Source organism: Prunus avium, chromosome 1, assembly GCF_965620075.1.
Source record: "Prunus avium chromosome 1, drPruAviu1.hap1.1, whole genome shotgun sequence".
Classification (NCBI taxonomy): domain Eukaryota; kingdom Viridiplantae; phylum Streptophyta; class Magnoliopsida; order Rosales; family Rosaceae; genus Prunus; species Prunus avium.
The window spans coordinates 26132624-26138333 of record NC_142284.1 but is presented as its reverse complement, the minus strand read 5'-3'; the positions used below and the strand labels follow the sequence as shown (position 1 = coordinate 26138333).

The 5710-nt window shown below is 40.2% G+C and overlaps 1 non-coding gene across 1 annotated transcript; it reads right to left on the bottom strand.

Annotated features, from left to right (window-relative positions):
* Nucleotides 1-5171: 5171 nt before the first annotated feature.
* LOC148297662 (small nucleolar RNA R71) lies at nt 5172-5278 on the bottom strand. The gene has a single exon (XR_015833233.1). It is a non-coding gene; the product is annotated as a small nucleolar RNA R71 (small nucleolar RNA).
* Between the last annotated feature and the right edge of the window lie 432 nt (nt 5279-5710).

Sequence of the window (5710 nt, the reverse complement as noted above, 5' to 3'; positions counted from 1 at the left end):
AGTCATTTGGTGAGTTTTGAGTGAAATCCAATCGCTAGAAGTATGGAATATACCAACCACTCCAATTAAGAACGAACTGCCGTTGAACTTGAATTGTCCAATTTGGAACACCTATTTATTTCGGATCGAGCCCAAAACTTGGGTAACATCATAATATGGTGGGAAGAGTCATTTGGTGAGTTTTGAGTGAAATCCAATCGCTAGAAGTACGGAATACACCAACCACAACAATTAGGAACGAACTGCTGTTGAACTTGAATTGTCCAATTTGGAACACCTATTGATTTCGGATCGAGCCCAAAACTCGGGCAACATCATAATATGGTGGGAGGAGTCATTTGGTGTGTTTTGAGTGAAATCCAAACGGTAGAAGTATGGAATACACCAACCACTCCAATTAGGAACGAACTGCCGTTGAACTTGAAATGTCCAATTTCTCACACCTATTGATTTCGGATCGAGCCCCAAACTTGGGCAACATCATAATATGGTGGGAGGAGTCATTTGGGGAGTTTTGCGTCAAATCCAATCGCTAGAAATACGGAATACACCAACCACTCCAATTAGGAACGAACTGGCGTTGAACTTGAATTGACCAATTTCTCACACCTATTGATTTCGGATCGAGCCCAAAACTTGGGCAACAACATAATATGGTGGGAGGAGTCATTTGGTGAGTTTTGAGTGAAATCCAATCGCTAGAAGTATGGAATACACCAACCACTCCAATTAGGAACGAACTGCCGTTGAACTTGAATTGTCCAATTTGGAACACCTACTGATTTCGGATCGAGCCCAAAACTTGGGCAACATCATCATATGGTGGGAGGAGTCATTTGGTGAGTTTTGAGTGAAATCCAATCGCTAGAAGTATGGTATACACCAACCACTCCAATTAGGAACGAACTGCCGTTCAACATGAATTGTCCAATTTTGAACACCTATTGATTTCGGATCAAGCCCAAAACTTGGGCAACATCATAATATGGTGGGAGGAGTCGTTTGGTGAGTTTTGAGTGAAATCCAATCGCTAGAAGTATGGAATACACCAACCACTCCAATTAAGAACGAACTGTCGTTGAACTTGAATTGTCCAATTTGGAACACCTATTGATTTCGGATCGAGCCCAAAACTTGGGCAACATCATAATATGGTGGGAGGAGTCATTTGGTGAGTTTTGAGTGAAATCCAATCGCTAGAAGTATGGAATACACCAACCACTCCAATTAGGAACGAACTGCCGTTGAACTTGAATTGTCCAATTTCTCTCACCTATTGATTTCGGATCGAGCCCAAAACTTGAGGAACATCATAATATCGTGGGAGGAGTCATTTGGTGAGTTTTGAGTGAAATCCAATCGCTAGAAGTATGGAATACACCAACCACTCCAATTAGGAAAGAACTGCCGTTGAACTTGAATTGTCCAATTTGGAACACCTACTGATTTCGGATCGAGCCCAAAACTTGGGCAACGTCATAATATGGTGGGAGGAGTCATTTGGTTAAGTTTGAGTGAAATCTGATCTGTAGAACTACCCAAAACAGAAACCACTCCAATTTGGAACGAACTGCCTTTGAACTTGAATTGTCCAATTTCTTACACCTATTGATTTCGGATCGAGCCCAAAACTTGGGCAACATCATAATATGGTGGGAGGAGTCATTTGGTGAGTTTTGGGTGAAATCCAACCGCTAGAAGTATGGAATACACCAACCACTCCAATTAGGAACGAAATGCTGTTGAAATTGAATTGACCAATTTCTCACACCTATTGATTTCGGATCGAGCCCAAAACTTGGGCAACATCATAATATGGTGGGAGGAGTCATTTGGTGAGTTTTGAGTGAAATCCAATCGCTAGAAGTATGGAATACACCAACCCCTCCAATTAGGAACGAACTGTCGTTGAACTTGAATTGTCCAATTTGGAACACCTATTGATTTCGGATCGAGCCCAAAACTTGGGCAACATCATAATATGTTGGGAGGAGTCATTTGGTGAGTTTTGAGTGAAATCCAATCGCTAGAAGTATGGAATACACCAACCACTCCAATTAGGAACGAACTGCCGTTGAATTTGAATTGTCCAATTTGGAACACCAATTGATTTCGGATCGAGCCCAAAACTTGGGCAACATCATAATATGGTGGGAGGAGTCATTTGGTGAGTTTTGAGTGAAATCCAATCGCTAGAAGTTTGGAATACACCAACCACTCCAAATCGGAACGAACTGCCGTTGAACTTGAATTGTCCAATTTGGAACACCTATTGATTTCAGATCGAGCCCAAAACTTGGGCAACATCATAATATGGTGGGAGGAGTCATTTGGTGAGTTTTGAGTGAAATCCAATCGCTAGAGGTATGGAATACACCAACCACTCCAATTAAGAACGAACTGCCGTTGAACTTGAATTGTCCAATTTGGAACACCTATTGATTTCGGATCGAGCCCAAAACTTGGGCAACAGTATAATATGGTGGGAGGAGTCATTTGGTGAGTGTTAAGCTCATAATTTCATACATATACATGCCCAATTTACTTACTTCTTTTGCTTAGTTCCTATAATTCTAAGTTATTTCCCTCCCTTTGTGTGTTTTGTAGGCCAATAGAGCAAGAGAGCATAATTCATGCAATTCAAGCATGTTAAGGCCTAATTTGGATGAATGGAAGAAGAGCTTAAAAGACAAACTCATTTTGGCTACAGCCCCCTGCCAGTCCAGTTCCGTAGGTCATATTGCAAGCTTTGTTTCAGCAACCTACACAGCTCGGATGAGGCAGCATTCTTCATGAAAGTTGTTCCAATGGGTGTGTACTATAACATATCCAAAATTCAGCCCCATTGGATAAATATGGAGTCTGTTACCTAGCAAACACAGAGCCATGCTCAGGATGGATTTTATCAGCGCGCAAAATGAGTTAGCAATTTGTTTTGGCCTTAACTTCCTCCTCCGACCTTGGATTGGCCCAAATGACATATGGCTGGAAAGAAGACATTCTGAACTTCAATTTCGAGTGCTTAAAGTCCTAATTTGATTAAGCGAAGCCCAAGTTGTAAGCCCTTGAAGTTGCTGGTTATGCTGACCTCAGCATGTGCTGGTTGGATGCTTGGTCATGGTGAGCTAGGTATGAGCTATCATTTCTGGTTGGAAGCTTGGTCATGGTGACATGAAGATGAGCTAGGGCTGCTGGTGGGATCTATTGGTGAAGTGCATCAACCAATTCAGATTTCATAATGCAAGTGTTGTATGCATTAGCCATATTGAATTCAGATTTGTCACTCCCCTCTCCCTATAAATACCACATCCATTCCACATTCAAGACACAACAAATCCTGAGATTCACAACCCCCACAATTCACTCCAACCATCCTCAAACACTCTCAAAATCCCAAACACTCCAACAATCACCAAAACAACTCCAGCAAACCTCTCTTCCATTTCCCTACGAATTTCATCTTCCTTAGCCATCACCACTCACTCAAACTCATCCCAAATCACCTCCATATCCTTCATACATCTTTCTAGAAGTGGGGAAGCTCTTGGAGAAGCATTAGAAGTGGAGAAGCACTTGGAGAAGCCCTGGACACCACAAGAACTTCAGAAAAAGGGTTTTTCTACTCTTATTGTATTCATTATGTTTTCTCATTTCTGTTCAAGTCTCTTTTCCATTATGAGTAGCTAAATCCATAACTAGGGCTTCGATGTAACCTAACATGAATATTCTGGGTTTATAAGTTTGGAGTTTCAAGTTTGATTCATGATTCATGTTCTTATTCATTATGCTTATAAGTTAACATGCTTGTTTGAATGATTGATCACCATTAGAACTTGTTTGTTAACTATCTTGGTTTGAATTAAGAGTATACACCATGCTTTAATTCGAATTGAACTATGAATAGGAAGAGTATGTATGGACATTCGACAACAGGGATTAGATACATACTTGGTTGTTTAAAATGTTCTTCTATGCTTAATGGGTTCCTAATGCTTAATTTTAGGTTAGACAACAAATGATCAAATTAGGGAATTAGGAACACAAGGTTAGGACCAAACACCATGGCCTAATCATACTTTAGCTAGAATCAATCTTTGAATCTGAATTAGACTTGTTACTTGAATCTTTATAACCCAGAATTGAATTGTTATGGTGATTCGAATGCCCTAGTCTCAAAATCTGTTTTCCAACTCTTAAAACCACTCTTTGTTACATTTGTTTACTTGTTTTTGTTTGCAATTTCATTTTGCTTCTTTTGTTCAACAATCACAACCACTCTTGTTTTAAATTCTGTTTTAGACATAACCTCCTACTTTCTTGAATTTGGTAATCTAAGTACATAACTAGTTTTAACTTCTCAGTCTTCGTGGGTACGACCTCGTACTTGTCTTGCTATACTACTAATTGCCCCGTACAATTGCGAGTTAACATAATATTAACAACAAATTTTGGCGCCGTTGCCGGGGACTGAACGAAAGTTCTTCCCTGGTTATGTGCCCAAGGTTACCCTATTCTTTTTAGTGTTTCTAATTAATCTAATTTTCTGTTTCAGGTAGTTTATGTCTAAAAATCCATTACTTGAACAAGTGAGGTCTTCGTTCCAACGTTCTAGATCTTTGAACGCAGGACCATCATTGCAACCCAGACGAGTGACCTCTGAAATTCAGAATCGTCTAGAAAGGGAGTTGTCAACTGCAAAAGAGCAAGCTCTTGCTACATTTACAAGTCTTGCTCTCCACACTGAACTTCCCGGTTCTTCTCTTTCAAATTCGGAAGCAAGTTCAGACCAAGAAGAAGAAGAAATGATGGCTGCCATTGAGTTCATGGGAGAACTTGATATCCCAACAATTCCAGCATCTCCTTCAAGCATTTTGCTGCCCACTGTAGCTCGAAATTATGAGCTTAAATCTTCTCATCTTAATATGCTGCCTTCCTTTTATGGTTTACCTAATGAAGATCCATTGACTCATATAAAGGATATTTTTAATGTTGTGAGTTCTTTTCCCTTGACAGGTGTGACAGAAGATCAACTTCGAATGAGAGTGTTTCCATACACTTTAAAGGATAAGGCGAAGTATTGGTTGAATTCTTTGAAGCCTGGTTCACTCACTACATGGTCTGCCATTCAAAAGAAGTTCCTGGAAAAATACTTCTCCACGCAAAAGACCGACATGCTTAGGGACAAGATCTTGTTATTTGCACAGCAAGATGATGAATCGTTTTGTGAAGCATGGGAGAAATTCAATGGGTTGCTCAACCAATGTCCTCATCATGGGATTCCATTGAAGCTTCAAATGCGTATGTTTTATAAAGGACTAACCCCTTCTAGTCATAATATAGTCACCAATTTTGCAGGTGGTTCTTTTAAAACCAAAACTCCAGAAGAAACGTACGAACTCTTTGAGGAGATAGCAATGGAGACCCAACATACGGATACAAGAGGTAAACGTGTTATTAGTGGTTCTAATGATGCTTCTAGTGTGCAGATTTCAAAACTGGAACAAAAGCTAGATGCTCTTCTTGCATTAAACTCAAGAAGCCCTCCGAAGGAAGTGTGTAGCATTTGTGAATCTCATGACCATGCTACCACAGCTTGTCCACTTGGGGCTGGATATCCAGAATTTGTGCAAGAGCAAGCTAAGTTGGTAAATTCCTACAACCAAGGTCCAAGAAATGATCCATACTCTCAAAGTTATAATCCAGGTTGGAG